We start from the raw sequence: 17,380 nt of genomic DNA on the forward strand, positions 1-17,380 counted from the left end.
GTACCCAGAGTACATTTGACACCATTTTATTGCCTCAGTGCCTCCTCCAAATGTTATTCAACATGAAGGAGGAGTGATTCATCAGCCAAGAGAGGGCGGGACGTGGTAATCAGCAGGAGCCATGAGACATCCTGGACTCCGGAGCCAATGCTGTGTACTCGCAGGGCAAATCCTCCCTATCTGTACACCACTGTGCCACCACCTCTGCCTGGTCTGTCATGCCGGTGGGACAGGACATATCCAGAGATTTCAGGAGAAAGTGAAGACTGCAGATGCTGGAGATCAGAGTCAAGAGTCTGGTGCTGGAAAAGCACTGCAGGTCAGGCTGATGAAGGGCTTAGGCTTGAAACGTCGATTCTCCTGCTCCTTGGATGCTGCCTGACCTGTTGTGCTTTTCCAGCCCCACAGTCTCGATATCTAGGGATGGTGATGGTGGTGTCTGGTCATTGTTTGTAAGGGATGATTCCGTGAGTATGACTATGTCAGGCTGTTCCTTGACTAGTCTGTGAGACAGCTCTCCACGTTTTGGCACCAAAAACCATATGTTAGTGAGGAGGACGTTGCACCATCGAGAGGGCTGATTCTGTGGTTGTAATTTCTGGTGCCTTGTTAGTTGCCAACTGGTCCATCCAGTTTCATTCATTTGTTGAGACTTTGCAGTGATTAATACAGTGAGTAGCTGGCTGGGCCACTGTCAGGTTGGCAGGATTTTTTTCGCCATTGACAATGGTTTCATGGAGATCAGGAGGTTCCTAATACGTTGTATTTTTCTTGAATTCAGATTCCACCATCTGCCAAGATGGGATTCGAACCAGGACTTCAGTCGTTTGTTTTAATATTCTGGATAAAAGCTAAATACATCAGGTTTGTTCACTCATTTTAAATATCACTAACCCTGGTTTTGTTTCTTTGTAAAACACTGTCCATCATCCTGTCTCCTCCATCCTCCCCTCCAACAATGAGTGAGGAGCACATGGAGTTTCTCTGTCACTAAGACTGAGATAATCCGATCTGCTGTTTCCCTCCCTCCCACTAGCCCACTGAGCCCAACTGCCTCACGTGGTGTTCCTGGTTTTTGTCCTAAACCTACATCTTTCTCCAGTCTCTTGTCAAGCCTTATCAGAGCTCACCTTGACCCTTTACCCTAATCTCGCTAAACTCACATTCCAACTCTCTTTCCTCTGCTGCCGCCTCATCACCCCCCCTCGCCAATTTATAGATATTGTTCCTTGTTCTGTCTGTTGGTCTTTTTTGGTTATGTCCTTCTCTCCCATTCTGTGAAAAACTAATATTTGACCTTACCATTGTTGGAAAATCCTGCTCCATCTCCATTCTCCCTTTCCTTTCTGAGTTCCTTGCATTTGGTGTCCCTCAACGATCTATCTTTGGTCTCTCCTGTATCTCACGTACATAGTGCCGGGAGGTGATATCATCCAAAACCACTGTGTTAGGTTTGACATGTACACTGACGATGCCCAGCTCTCCCTCCCCATCATCCCTCTCCATTTCTCCACTGTTACTCAGTTATCAAATTGCTTACCACATTCCCACTACTCGATTAGCTGCAATTTCCTCCAATGAAACATTGTCATGGTTAAACCCATTGCCTTACCTTTACCTTTCTGCTGAGCCCCTCCCTCCCACTGGGAACTCTCTGAGGCAGAACCACACTCTTCACAATATTGCTCTTATATCTGACCCCAAGGTGACCTTCTGATCAGACATCCACACAATCAGAACAGCAGGAATTCCAATCTCTTAAACGTTGCTTTTCTCCACCTCACCCCAGCTCCATTGCTCCTGAAACCCCTTACCCGTCTGTGTCACCTTAAACTTGAATCCAAAACAGAACCCTTGATTCTGTGACTCAGAATCTGGTTTCAGACTCCCCTCTCAGTATTTACCCTCAGACACATCCTCTCAGTATTTATCCTGTCAAACCCCTAAAGAATCCCATTTGTCTCAATGAGATCACCTCTCTTTCTCCAAAATCCATTGAGTACAGTCCCAACCTTTTCAGCCTTTATTTAACAGATAATCCCTCCAAACCAGGGATCATCTCATTGAATCTTCCCTGAATTGCCTCCAATAAAGTGACACATTTCCTTATCTAAAGGGACCAAAACTGCTCTCATTCCTGCAGATATGGTGGTCTCACCAGCACTTCCACACGTTACTCTCAGGTATATACTCCAAACTCTAAGACTGAAAACTTTTGAAACAAAACATTCGATTCCCCTTCCTGATTCCCTGTTGTAACTGTGTGGTAGCTTTCTGTGTTTCCTGAACAATTACCCCTGGTCCCTTTGTGGTGCAGCTTTCTACATTTTCCACCATTTAAATTGTACTTTGTTCTTTTATTATCTCCTCCAAAATGAGCAACTTCCCATTTTCCCAAGTTAAACCCCATCTAGCAACTTGTTGCCCCCTTCTCCTGTGCATCTCTCTCTTTTCATAATCCTCTTAGACCTTTACAGTTGTGCATTTTCTAGGAGATATCCCCCCTTCCCATTCTTTCAAACATTTACTGGGAGCACTGGGCAGTGGGAAGCAGGCAGAGTTGCTATCTTTTTAGTGATACACTTTGGAGTGATTGAGAGGATCTTCCTACCCATTGGTCAGGATGGAGACAATTTGCCCATCGTTAGGCTTAGCCTTTCACACCCATGTCTTATTGATGAGGCAGAGCGGCAGCATAGAATGAAAGAAAAGAAAGTAATTCTTGTTCCCCATATCTCACTGACGCTTGGATAATTTTCTCCAATGTGTCCAAGAACTGCTGTGTTCAGTCACATGAGATCTCAAGTTGGAATCTCCTAGAAACCCACAGATTTCCCCCTGAGTTGACTGCTGATGTCCTCAAGGGTAATATGTACAGTACTCCTGGGCCACGAAGAGGGGATGGTGTGAGTTTCTAACCTGAACTGATAGTGACAGATTTTATAAACTTGTATTACAGAATATTACAGGTGGATATTCAGATGGTGATCTCAGTAAATATTCTGCTAAACTCTGATTGAATTACTCAGTATATCAGGATCTGGATATTCGCATTGTGTGTGTGAGTATTGTGTTCCAGATCAATCCCATTTGCTGCTTAAAAATTCTCCTTTGAATCATCGCCTTCTCTCAAAAGGATCCCCAAACCTTCAATGTGTCATGTAATCCTTTTATGATGACCTGGTGAATGAAAGGTTTATTATTCGAATGTGTAATTTTTGTATAAGGATGCCTCAGAGAGGGAGCAGAATATTCGTAAAGGGGAGAATAACCATTTTGAGGGAAGGCTGTAGTTTATTGGTATCAATGACATAGGAATAGAAGAGTTCACATTATTGGATCATTGGAATCTCTTGTGGGGTAGAATTGACCTACATCAGAAGGATGGATTGTACTGGCACTGGAAGGGAACAGTTGCTAGTGCTATTCAGGAGGCATTAAACCAGTGAAGGAATGTGGGTAAACCCAGAGAGAGAGTGAGGGAAGAGCTCAGTCTGACGTTGGTACAGTTCAGATGTCAAACAGTCAAGGCAGACAAGGGCAAGGCACAGAATGAGCAGTTACTCTGCATTTATTTCAATACAGGAGGCAGAGGAGCTCAGTGTATGGTTTTGAACATCGCACTGGGATATTATAGCAATTACAGAGGCATAACTTAATGATGGATAGGACCAGCAGCTTAATGTTCCAGTGTATAGATGCTATAGCAAAGATAGAAAGGGGGCAACAGAGCAGGGGGGGAGGTATTTTTGATTAGGGATAGCATTACAACTGAGCTTCAAGAGGGTATTCCTGGGAGTACATCCAGGCAGGTTATACAGGTGGAACTGAGAAATAAGAAAGGGATGATCTCCTTATTGGGATGGTACTATTGACCCCCCCCCCACTTCCCCAATAGTCAGCAGGGAATTGAGAAGCAAATTTACTAAGAGATCACTTATCTGTAAGAATAGTATGGTTGTATACAAGACTTGACCTTCTTTGTTATTCATTCACAGGATGAGGGTGTCACTGGCTGGGCCCAAAGGGCAGTAAAGAGTCAACTACATTGCTGTGGGTCTGGAGTCACATGTAGGCCAGACCAGGTAAGGATGGCAGATTCCTTCCCTGAAGAATATTAGCGAATCTGATGAGTTTTTTTCGCAATAATCAACAATGGATTCATGCTCTTTAATAGATTCTTAATTCCACATTTTTATTGAATTCACATTCCACTGTCTGCCGTAACGGGATCCAAATCCTGGCCCCCAGAATGTTATCTGGGTGTCTGGGTTATCCATCTAGTGATAATCTCACTTGGCCATTTGGCAGGGTGAGTGACTGAGGTATCCGTGGGGCAGCACATCAGCACCAAAGATCCCATGGTCTCTGTGGAAGATAGAAAGGGTTGGGGAGGGAGATATATCCCTGGTGGTGGGGTCTGACTGTAGGTAGCGGACATAGCAGAGGTTAATGGAGATTAGTGGGTGGCAGGTGAGGACCGGGGGATTATATTCTTATTGTGGTTGGAGGGGTGGGGGGAAGGAGGAGGTACAGGAAGTGGAGGATATGCGTTGGAGTGCATTGTTGATCAAGTGGGAGGGAAATGCGGTCCTTGAAAGAGGAAACCTTTCTGGGATGTCCTGAAGTGGAATTGCTTCTCCTGGGAGCAGATATGGCAGAGGCGGAGGAATTGGGAGTACAGTATCACGTTTTTACAGGAATATACTCGAGGGTAATCAGGAGAGCAAAAAGGGGACTTGAAATATCTCTAGGAAATAGTTTAAGGAGAATCCAAAGAGATTCTACAAATACATTAAGGAAAAAATAATAACCAGACAGAGAATAGGACCCCTTAAAGATCAACAAGGCCATCTATGGAACAACAGGAGGTGGGAGAAATACTATGCTCTTCTATTCTAGAGAGTTTGGAGAAATAAATCGCGATAACTTGAAAAGTGTCTATATTACAGAGGAGGAAGTACTGGATGTCTTAAACAGTAGCAAGGTGGATAAATCCCTGGGACCTGATCAGGTGTATCCCAGAAATTTGTGGAAAGCTAGGAAGGTGATGGCAGTGCCCCTCCCTCAGGTATTCATATCATTGTTTGTGACAGGTGAGGTGCTGGATGACATGTGCCATTATTTAAAAAAAAGGTGGTAAGGAAAGGCCAGGGAACAAGAGAACAGTCAACCTAACGTCAGTGGTAGGTAAGTTGTTGGAAGGGATTCTGAGGGACAGGATTTACATGTATTTGGAAAGACGAGGATTGATTAGGGCTAGTCAACATGGCTTTGTGTGTGGGAAATTCTCTCTCTCTAACTTGATTGAGTTTTTTTGAAGATGTGACAAAGATGATTGATGAAGCCAGACTGTGGACGTTGTCTATATGGACCCTGAACGATGTTCCACAAAGCAGACTGGTTAGCAAGGTTAGATAACATGAAATGTTGGGAGAACTAGCCATTTGGATACAAAACTGCCTTGAAGGTAGGAGGCAGAGGGTGGTGATGGAGGGTTGCTTTGCGAACTGGAGGCCTGTGAGCAGCATTGTCCTGCAGGAATGGATATGGATCCTTAAATAAATGACTTGGATGTTCATATATGAGATATGGTCAGTGGGTTTACAGAAGACACCAAAATTGGAGGTTTAGTGGACAATGAAGAAGGTTAGTTCAGAATGCAACAGAATCTTAACCAGATGGGCCATTGGAGCGAGGAATGGCAGACTGGGTTCAATTTAGACAAATGTAAGCTGTTGGATTTTGGAAAGGCAAATCAGAGCAGGACTTGTACACTTAATGGTACATTCCTTGGGAATGTTGCTGAACATAGAGACTATGGAGTGCAGGTTCATTGTTCCTTGAAAGTAGAGTCACAGGTAGGCAGACGAGTGAAGGTGGTGTTTGGTATGCTTATATTTATTGGTCAATGCATTGAGTACAGAAGCTGGGACGTCAAATTGTGGTTGGACAGGACATTGATTAAGCCATTTCAGGAATTATGTTTTAAGTTTGAAATTCCCTGTTCTGGAAAGGACGTTGTGAATCTTGAAAGAGTTCAGACAAGATTTACAAAGACTTTGCTCGGGTTGGAGGATTTGGGCTACAGGGAGAGGCTGAATAGGCCAGGGGTAATTTCCCTGGAGAGTCAAAGACTGAGAGGTGACTTCATGGAGATTTATAAAATCATGAAGGGCATGGATAAGGTGAACAGCCAGGGTCTTTTCCCCCCAGTTATGTGGGTTCAAAACAAGATCACATAGGCTTACGTTGAGAGGGCAAAGATTTAAAATGGATCTAAGGGGCCAAGTTTTCAAGCTGTGTGTGGTGTATGTGTGGAATGAGCTGCCAGATGAAGTAGTGGAGGCTGATACAATTACAACATTTGAAAGGCATCTGATTGGGTACGTGAATAGGAAGAGTTTCCAATGATATGGACCAATAGCTGGCAAATGGGGCTCCATTTGTTGAGGATTCCTCATTGTCATGGACAAATTGGACCAAAGGTCTGTTTCTGTGCTGTACATCTCTATGACACTAATAAATGAAAATAAGATGTGTTCCTCTTTTGTGGAGAGCTAGCAGAAGCACAGATAATTGTCCTTGGAGCTGAGAAGGTTAAGCAGTGATTTTGACCAGGTGTAAATTTGTTTCTAGGATATCTAATCTGCAGAGTGAGGGGAATTGTTAACAATGTCACAATTTTAGTAACTATTTTCAGGTAATTGGCAAATAATGTGAATATGTGAACATTATTTTATTCAGTAAGTTCTGAGTATCTGGAACAGTCTGAATGGCAGCTGGACACAGACTCAGCAGTTATTCATAAACAGATTTGGAATTTTACTTTTTAAGGGAAGATTTGGGGGTCTATGGGCAAATGGGAAGGGAATTGGGACAGATTTGCAGCATCTCCAGAGGGAGAGGGTACATCCCAAATGGGCTGAATAGCCCCCAGGCCCTGTGCTCTGTGATACTGCCCCATTGACTGTGAATGATGAAGCTCATCCCAGGGCAGAGAGCGGGAGGATCCCACCACTCACCTCACAATGGGCCCCGATGATTGATGTCAGCGCAGGCCAATAGGGGGCAGAGGGCAGTACTGGAGGACCAAGTCGTACCAGTTTGTCCTCCAACCAATCTGAGTGAATGAGGGCATCCTCAAGGCTGGAACTAAAGAAAGGCACATATCACAGAGATCTGAGAAACTGGAGGACATGAGATAGGGAGCGTTCTGTGGCTGGAGAGGAATTATATAAATAAGGAAGAGTTGTGAGGCTGGATGAAGTGACAGTGATCGGGAGAGTTGAGGATGGAGGAATTTAGAGTTAGTGAAGATTAGAGTCCTAATGTTATACAGCAAGGAAACAGGCCCTGTGGTCCAACCAGTCCATGCCGACCATAATTCCAAACTGAACTAATTGTACCTGCCTCCGCTTGGTCCACATCCATCCAAATATTTCCTAGTTATGTACTTATCTGAATGTCTTTTAAATATTGTAATTGTATTCACAGCTACCACTTCCTCTGGAAGTTCATTTCACACGTATAAATTTTTTAAAAAACCCTAATGTCTTTTCTCAAATCTTTCTAATTTCTTCTCAAAACGAATGCACCCGAGTTTTGAATCCCCCTCTCCCCCAGCTATTCACCTTATCTACACTCTTTCTGATTTTGTAAACCTCTAATAAGGTCACCCCTCAACTCGTGCACGCCAGTGAAAAAAATTCCCAGCCTATCCAGCCTCTCCTTAGAACACAATCCCTCCATTCATGGCAACATCCTGGTAAATCTCTTCTGAACCTGCTCCAATTTAATAATATCCTTCCTATAACAGCACAACCAGAACTGGACAGAGTATTCCAGAAGAGGCCTCCCCAACGTGCTGTAAATCCTCAACGCAACGTCCCAACTCCTGGACTCAAAGGTCTGAACAATGAAGGTAGGTGTGCTAAGCAAAGCACATTCTTCACCACCCTGTCTACATGTAACACAAACTTCAAAGACGTGAAGCTCTCAGTCTCTTTGTTCCCATATCACTACTCAAGGCCCTACTTTTATGGAGTATAAGTCCTACCCTCGTTTGTTTTGTCAGGATGTTATATTTTGCATTTATTCCAATCCAAAAAATTTTCGAATATAATTAAAAGGGAAATCAGGAGGGAAAAAAGGGCCGTGAGATAGCTTTGGCGCATAGGGTTAAGGATAATCCAAAGGGCTTTTGTAAATACATGAGGAACAAAAGGCTAACTAGGGAGAAAATAGAGACCCTCAAAGATCAGCAAGGCAGCCATTGTGTGGAGCTGCAGGCGATGGGCGAGATAGGAAACAAGTATTTTGCATCAGTGTTTACTGTGAAGAAGTACATGGGAGATATAGAATGTGGGGAAATAAATGGTGACATCTTGAAAAAAGTCCATATTACAGAGGAGGAGGAGGTGCTCAATGAGTGGCTAAGGAGCTGGTGCAGGGGAAAAGGATTCACGTTTTTTGGATCGTTGTGATCTCCTGGAGTAGAGTTGACCTTCATAAGAAGGATGGATTGTACCTGAATTGGAAGGTGTCTAATATCTAGGCAGGGAGACTTGCTGGTGATACTCGGGAGGCATTAAACCAGTGAGGGAGTGGGTGTAAACCCAAGAAGGTAGTGAGGAAAGAGATATGTCTGTGGCTGGTACAGTTCAGAAGTCAAATAGTCAAGGCAGGCAAGGGCAAGGCACAGAATGAAGTCGGACTGAGCAGTTGCACTGCATTTACTTCAATAGAAGAGGCCTGACAGGGAAGGCAGATGAGCTCAGGGTGTGGTTTTGAACATGGCACTGGGATATTATAGCAATTACAGAGGCATCACTCAGGGATGGATAGGACTGGCAGCTTAATGTTCCAGGGTATAGATGCTATAGGAAGAATAGAAAGGGGGAGAAGGAAGGAGGGGGAGTGGCATTTTTGATTCGAGACAGCATTATGTTTTTGCTTAGGGAGGATATTCCTGGGAGTACGCCCAGTGAAGGTATTTAGGTGGAACTGGGAAATAAGAAAGGGATGATCACCTTATTGGGGTTTTCTGCATGGATCTCGTCTGGGTCCTCTGGTTTCCTCCCACAGTCCAAAGATGTGTAGGGTAGGTTGGATTATCCAGGCTGAATTGCCCACAGTGTTGTGGGATGTGCACGTTGGGGGGATTATGCAGGCTGAATTACCCATAATGTTCAGGGATGTGTAGGTTGGGTGGTGCTGGGAAATGCAATGTTATAGGGGGAAGTTTGGAGGCTCTCAGGGTCAGTAGTAATATGATGGGCTGAATGACCTGAAAACACAGTTTGGAATTCTGATATTTCTACTAGTTTTAAAATAGTTACAGAAAATAATACACCAGATCTAAACGTTAAGGTTCTGAATTGGACAAAGGCCAATTTTGATGGCACAAGGCAAGAACTTTCATCTGGCCCCTCAAGCCTGCTCTACCATTCAATAAGATCAGGGCTGATCTTTTCATGGCCTCAGCTCCACATTCCTGCTCTCTCACTATAACCCTTAATTCCTTTCCTGTTCACAAATCTACATTTTCCCTTAAAGGCATTCAAGTTGATAACGTCAAATGCTGCACTCGGTAGGGAATTCCACAGATGCACAACCCTTTAGCTGAAGAAGCTCCTCCTGAACTCAGTCCTAAACCTGCTCCCCCTTATTTTGAGGTTATGCTCTAGTTTGACCCGCCCCCAGAGGAAATAGCCTCCCTGCTCCAAGCTTATCCACTCCCTTCATAATTTTATTTTTTCCTCTCCAACCTCCCATTCTTCTAAATTACAATGACTATCAAACCAGTTTTCTCAATCTCTCCACATATACCAATCCTCTCAACTCCCAACTCAAACTAGTGAACCTCTTCTGTACTCCCTCCAGTGCCAGTACATCCTTGCTAATGTAAGGGGACCAAACCTGTACACAGTACTCCAGGTGTGGCCTCCCCAGCACCCTGTACAGCTACAGCAGAACCATCCCTCTAGCAATGAAGGACAATATTCCCTTCACTGTCTTATTTAACTGCTGTACCTGCAAACCAACTTCCTATGATTCATGTACAAGGACACCCAGCTCCCTCTGCACAGCAGCCTGCTGCATGTTTTCACCATTTCATCATCAGTTAGCTGTTAGTCCGACCAAAATGGATGACCTCACATATCCCAACATTGTCATCCATCTGCCAGACCCTTACCTACTCACTTAACCTATCTGTATCCCTGTGCAGACTGACAGTGGCCTCTGCAGACATTGCTCTACCTCATCTTTGTATCAAATATGAACTCTGACACCGTACACTTGGTCCTCAACTCCAAAACATTTGTGTAAATTGCAAACAGTTGTAGTGCCAACACTAATCCAAACACCCATTTATCCCCATTCTTTATTTTTTGTTGGTTAACCGATCCTGTATCAATGATAATACATTACCCATAATGCTGTGCATCTTTACCTTATACAGCAGCCTTTTGTGTGGCAACTTATCGAATACCTTCTGGAAATCCAGATACACCACATCCACCAAGTCCACTTTGTCCAATGCGCTCATTGTATCCTCAAATAATACCAGTAAATCCTTAAACGTGACCTGCCTTTCATGAATCCATGCTGTTTTTGCAAAATGAGACAATTTCTACCCAGATAAGTCACCACTACTTCCTTGAGAGATTCAAGCATTTTCTCCCCTCAGAAGTTAAGCTAACCGGTCCTTTTTGAAAAATAGTGGCACCACATTTGCAGCTTCCAGTCTTTCAAAACCATCCCAGAATCCAACAAATTTTAATTGAATTATCACAAGTCTATTTGTTATTCACCACCCCCTCCAACCACTACCCCCGCCATCTACTTTAGTCCCTGAGATGCAATCCATTAGAGCCAGGAGACCCATCTACCTTTAGGCTGTTAACTTTCCCAATATTACCTCTTTACTGGGAATGATTGCTTCTCTGTCCTCATCTGCCATTGCTTCCATAGGCCTGCGACAACAAGAGTACAAAGACAGTATGTTCCTGTTAAGGCCAAGGCTGGAAGGTGTAGGGAATGCTGTCTATCGGAAGAAATTGAGGGCCTGGTCAAGAAAATGAAGGAGGCATATGGCAGGTACAGAGAGCTGTTTTTGTGTGAATCCCTAGAGGAGTATAGGGGCAGTAGGAGGAGACTCGAGGTAAACCAGGAGGGCAAAAAGAGGACATGAGATAGCTTTAGGAAATAGGTTTAAGGAGAATCCAAAGTGATTGTACAAAAACATTCAGGACAAATGAGTAAGCAGGCAGAGAATGGGTACCCACAAAAATCATCAAGGCTGTCTGTGGAACCGCAGGAGGTGAGAGCGATTCTGTCTGAGCGGAGAGGTTTTACAAACAAACTGTGCACATCGGAAAACACGTCCCAGTCTCTTGTTTTCAGTAAACGGTGAATTGCCTCAGTGTGGCTGCAGGCATGGGTGCGCGCCGCCATCTTTATTTGGGGCAAAAATTCACTGGACACGTGTGGAGCCGCCAGCTTTGTAGGGGGCAAGGTGCAGCCAGGCGCATGTGCAGCCTTTCTCTGGTACAGAGTCATTGGGCAGGATTTACACAGAGCACATTCAAACTCCGAGAAATGGATGTTTATTTCTGGATTTGTTTCATCATTCATTTAAATGACTTGGTATCGTAAATGAGTTTGCAGGTCATACAAAATTGGAGGTATTGTGGATTATGAAGAAGGTTACCTCAGATTACAATAAGATATTTATCTGATGGGGTTTAATTTAGATAAATGTGAGGTGCTGCATCTTGGAAAAGCAAATCAGGGCAGGACTTATACACTGAATGGCAAGGCCCTGAAGACGTTTGCGCCACAAAGAGACCTTGGACTGCAGGATCATAGTCCTTGCAAGTCAAGTTGCAGGTAGATAGGATGATGAAGAAGGTGTTCAGTATATTTTCTTTCTTTCGTTCGAGCATTGAGTATAGGATGTGGGAGGTCATGTTGCTGTACAGGACATTCGTTAGGCCACTTTTGGAATATTGTGTGCAGTTCTGGCCTGCCTCCTATCAGAAGGGTGCTGTGAAACTTGAAAGGTTTCAAAAAGGACTTACAAGGATGTTGTTAGGGTTGGAGGATTTGAGCTACAGGGTGAGGCGTAAAAGGCTGGAGCTGTTTTCCGCTGAGTGGTGATGTTATGGAGGTTTATACAATCATGAGGGGCATGAATAGAGTAAATGAACAAGGTGTTTTCCCTGGAGTGGTGGTGTCCAGAAGTACAGGGCATTGCTTTAGGGTGAACAGATAAAATTTCAAAGGGCCCTAAAGGACAACTCTTTCATGCAGTGGGTGGAATGAGTTGCAGAGGAAGTGGTAGAGGCTAGTACAATTAAAACATGTTAAAGGCATCTAAATAGACACATGATATGATTAGGAAGCATTTACAGGGATACGGGCCAAGTGCTGGCAAATGGGAATAGACTAGGTTCGGATACCTGTTTGGCAAGGATGAGTAAGACCGAAGGGTCTGTGTCAGTGCTATACATCTCTATGACTGTGGGATCATAACAGCTTATACAGCTCTGCTTCATCTCTGGGCTCCCTCATGACCACTTTGTCAATATCTCGCTTCCTCAATCTCGAACAATGGGTGTATTTTTGGTCTGTTTGGTATTTTACTATTATTTTTACAAACATTTCTGTAAGTTAATTTTTCACTGCCGCCCAGCCCCTGACCATGTGCTGCTTATCAATATTTTCTGGAAAATCTTTAACAGTCAAGAATTCCTTTTTCTAATAAGCGAGTGTATCTTCCTTCCATTTCTGACTATCTCATTCTGCACCATTTTCATTCCCTGTAATCCGTTTTGAACTCCTTGAAACATCAACTGTGTTTCTCCTTCCACAGATCCCAGTGATTAATGCCAAAGCCCTGTTGCCTGTGGAGAGGGTGATGTTTGACTTTCTTGTACAGCTGCAGTTTGTGTGGTGAAGGTGCTCCCACAATGTGGTTGGGTAAGAGACATTACAGAATATTCATTCAGCAACAGTAAAGATCTGAAGATAATGTCCAAATCAACAACAGTTTGTATTTTTATTATCATGCTTATAATTCCACAAAAATATTATTGAGAATTTTAAACATAAGGCCAGAGAAGGATGATATTAGGTCAGGTGACCAAAAGCATTGCCAAATAAGCAGGTTTTGAGAAACGTCTTAAAGGAGGAAAGCAGACCTGTGAGGTTTTAGCTGCAAATTTCAGACCTTGTTGCTTTGGCAACTGTAAAAGCAGCCACGCAGGTGAAGTAATGAATTAACAGATCATTGGGAGTCTCGAACAGAATGGGTTGTCGAGGTCTCAAAGGGTGTGTGACGCAGTGAGCTAGGGATGATCACAACCAGGAATTAAATCAAGGGTGAGAATTTTAAATTGAGGGATGTGGGCCGGATGCTGGCAGGTGAGACTAGATTGGGTTGGAATATCTGGTCGGCATGGACGGGTTGGATTGAAGGGTCTGTTTCCAAGCTATACATCGCTGTAGCTCTATGTTCTTGATTATGAATAGCAGCCTTTTGATGGATCAACAAGTTCTGGTACAAGGGAGTACTTGGGCAATAGAGATTTAGTTTTTCTTGAGATTACAGGGAGGTTGAATGTGGGAAGCTGGCCAGGAGTATGTTTGGATAATGAAGTCTGGAGATATGACAAGATGGATGAGAGTATATGAGCTGAGACAAGGGTGGAATCAGCTTAGTGGCCTTAGAGTGGGACTGGGCTGTCACCCTCACCTCGCCTCTGGGATTCAGCTGGTTGTCAGGTTGTGAATCAGGGCGGTAACACAATCGGGAGCTGAGTGGCCCTGGTGGAGACTAAAATGAGTGTCACTCAGCTGGCTGTTGCTGAGCAGCTGCTGCTTGATAGCCCTGTTGATAACATTTTCCATCACTTTACTGCTGGTCGAGTGTGGACTGATAGATGGAAATTGGCTGGGTTGTATTGCCCTGTGTTTTTGTGTTGAACATCCCTGGGCAATGTTCCACATTGTTGGTCGATGCCAGTGCTGGAGCGGTACTTGGCTTGGTGGGTGGCAAGTTCAGGAGCACAAACCATCAGTGTTATTGCCAGAATATTTGCAGGGCCCATAGCCTTTGCACGACTTAACCATTTCTTGATGTTATTCAAACTCAACCGAACTGGCTTAAACTCACATCTGTGATGTTAGAAACCACTGGAGAAGGCTGAGATGGATCATCCCACTTTGCACTTCTGGATGCAGATTGCTGCAAATGCTGTTGTCTTATCTGGTGCATGGGTGTGTGAGGCCCCTCCATCAGTCAGGGTGGGGATATCTGTGATGCTTCCTTCAGTGAGTTGTTTAATTGTCCATCACCGTTCACAACTGGGTGTGGCAGAACTGCAGAGTTCCGATCAGTTCCACTGGATGTAGGATCACTTAGCTCTGTTGCTTGCTGCTGATGCTGTTTGAAATGCAGATGGTCCTGTTTGGTAGATTCACCAGGTTGGCACTTCATTTTTAAGTCTGCCTGGTGCTGCTCATGGCATGCCCTCCTTTCCTGTCCATTGTGATGGGTGAGAGCGGGATTTGCAAACCCATGAGATTACAGATTGTGCTGGAGTACAGTTCTGCTGCTGTTGATGTCCCACAGTGCCTCAGAGATACCGAGTTTGAGATCCTACATCTCTTCAGAGTCTGTCCCATTTAGAACGGTGATAGTGCCACTCAACGCGATGGAGGTTTTTCTCAACCTTAAGCTAAGACTTGTGTTTCCAAAAGGAATGTGTGATGGTCGCTCGTTCTGATACTGTCATGGACAGATGGATCTGCAGCTGGTCAATTCATAACAATGAGATCACTCTTGTTTTTCCCTCTTGTTGGTTCCCTCACCACCCGCTGTAGACTCAGTTGAGCAGCTATACCCTTTAGGACCTGACCACCTCAGTCAGTAATTCTGTTGCAGAGCTCGTCTCGATAGTGGACATTGAAATCCTGTACCCAGAGTACGTTTGACACCATTTTACTTCCTCAGTGCTTCCTTCAAATGTTGTTCAACATGAAGAAGAACTGATCCATCAGCCAAGGGAGGACAGTACGTGGTAATCAGCAGGAGCCATGAGATTTCCTGGTGTCCGGAGTCCATGCTGAGTACTCCAAGGGCAAATCCTCCCTGTCTTGTGCCATGACCTCTGCCTGGTCTGTCCTGCTGGTGGGGCAGGACATATCCAGAGATTTCAGGAGAAAGTGAAGACTGCAGATGCTGGAGGTCAGAGTCAAGAGTCTGGTGCTGGAAAAGCACAGCAGGTCAGGCTGATAACTGGCTTAGGCTCGAAACATCGATTCTCCTTCTCCTCGGATGCTGCCTGACCTGTTGTGTTTTTCCATCACTACAATCTCAATCTCTTGGGATGGTGATGGTGATGGTGGTGTCTGGTCATTGTCTGGAAGGGTTGATTTCATGAGTATGAGTATGTCGGGCTGTTCCTTGATTGGTCTGTGAGACAGCTCGGCACAATTTGGCACCAAACTCCAGATGTTAGTCTGGAGGACATTGCACCATTGAGAGGGCTGATTCTGTGGTTGTATTTTCTAGTGCCTTCTTAGATGACGAGTGGTCCATCCAGTTTCATTCCTTTGTTAAGACTTTGCAGTGATTAATACAGTGAGTAGCTGGCTGGGCCACTGTCAGGTTGGGAGGGTTTTTTCTGCCATTGACAATGTTTCCATGGAGATCAGGAGATTCCTAATTCCAGTTATTTTTTCTTGAATTCAGATTCCACCATCTGCCAAGATGGGATTCGAACCAGGACTTCAGTCGTTTGTTTTAATATTTTGGATAAAATTTAAATACATTAGGTTTGTTCACTCACTTTAAATATCACTTACCCAGGTTTGGTTTCTTTGTTTTTGTCCAAACCTACATTTTTCTCCAATCTCATCTCCTGTCAAGCCTTATCAGAGCTCCTCTTGACCCTTTACCCTAATCTCACTAAACCATAGACTTTCCAACTCTCTTTTCTCCTCCACCTCATCAGTCCCCTTCACCTATTCACAGACATTGTTCCTTGTTCTGTCTTTTCTGGTTATGGTCCTTCTCTCCCATTCTGTGAAAAACTGATATTTGACCTCACGTTTGTTGGAAAATCCTGCTCCATCTCCACACTCCCTTTCCTTTCTGAATTCCATGCATTTGGTGTCCCTCATGGATCTATCCTTGGCCCCTCCTGTATCTTGCCTACATACTGTCAGGAGGTGATATTGTGCAAAAGCACCATGTTGGGTTTAACATGTACACTGATGTTGCCCAACTCTCCCTCCCCATCATCCCTCTCCATTACTCCACTGTTACTCAGTTATCAAATTACTTACCACATTCCCACTACTTGATTAGGTGCAATTTCCTCCAATGAAACATTGTCACAGTTAAACCCATTGCCTTACAAATTCCTTTTCCTAACTACTGAACCTCTCCCTCTCACTGGGAATTATGCAGCAGAACTAGACTCTTCACAATGTTGCTGTTATATCTGACGCGAAGCTGACCTTCTTATTAGACATCTACACAATCCCAAACACCAGGAATTCCAATCTCTAAACCGTTGCTTATCTCCTCTTCACCCTAGCTCCATTGCTACTAAAAACCCTTACCCATGTCTGTGTTACCTTTAAACTTGACGAATCCAAAGCAGAACCCTTGATTCTGTGACTGGCTCAGAATCTGGTTTCAGACTCCCCTTTCAGTATTTACCCTCAGACACATCAGTATTTATTCTGTCAAACCCCTTAAGAATCTGGTGGTGCGGTCTGATTGTTGCTGGTGGAAATGGCAGAGGATGATGTGTTGTATCTGGGTGGAAGGTAAGGACTTGGGGTGGGGGGGGGGGTGTTCTATCCTTGTTGCAATTGGAGGTGTGGGTTTCAAAGGCAGAGGTGCAGGAAGTGGAGGAGATATAGTGGATGGTATTGACCACATGGGAGGGGAAATTGCACTCCTTGAAATATGGGGCCATTTGGTATGTTCTGGCCTCACTGGAACACTGCAGTAAGCATGAGACAGAGATGTTGGCCAGGGAACAGGCTCGTGTGTTAAAGTGGCAGGCAGCTGGAAGCTCGGGGTCTGTTTTTGCAGCAGAACGTAGATCATCAGTCGCCATTTCCGCCACCTCCACTGAGATGCTGCCAGACACAGGTTCCTGTCCCCTCCATTAACAGCTATGCACCCCCCCCCCAAGCCAGATGGTAATCCACTCCTTTGTCTTTCCAAATGTTCGAGTCTCTCTTTGGGTTATGTCCCTGCCTATTATTTACTCTTTAACCCCTATGATCTGCAGGTTAGTTGAATTGGCCAAGCTAAATTTCCCATAATGCTCAGGGATGTGTAGGTTAGTTG

General features: G+C 44.4%; 1 long non-coding RNA gene across 7 annotated transcripts in view; it reads left to right on the top strand.

The window, feature by feature from the left end:
- Window positions 1-17,380, top strand: part of LOC140458923 (uncharacterized) — a 41,497-nt gene that overhangs the window by 2,765 nt on the left and 21,352 nt on the right. The window contains exons 2-7 of one of the 7 annotated variants that reach the window (XR_011953754.1): window positions 782-864; window positions 3,999-4,085; window positions 7,820-7,924; window positions 10,978-11,103; window positions 12,881-12,987; window positions 15,764-15,846. This is a non-coding gene — a long non-coding RNA (uncharacterized lncRNA). The other 6 variants (XR_011953753.1, XR_011953752.1, XR_011953756.1 and 3 more) reach the window with 6 other exon arrangements.

The sequence above is a fragment of the Chiloscyllium punctatum genome, chromosome 34 (genome assembly GCF_047496795.1).
Source record: "Chiloscyllium punctatum isolate Juve2018m chromosome 34, sChiPun1.3, whole genome shotgun sequence".
Classification (NCBI taxonomy): Eukaryota; Metazoa; Chordata; class Chondrichthyes; order Orectolobiformes; family Hemiscylliidae; genus Chiloscyllium; species Chiloscyllium punctatum.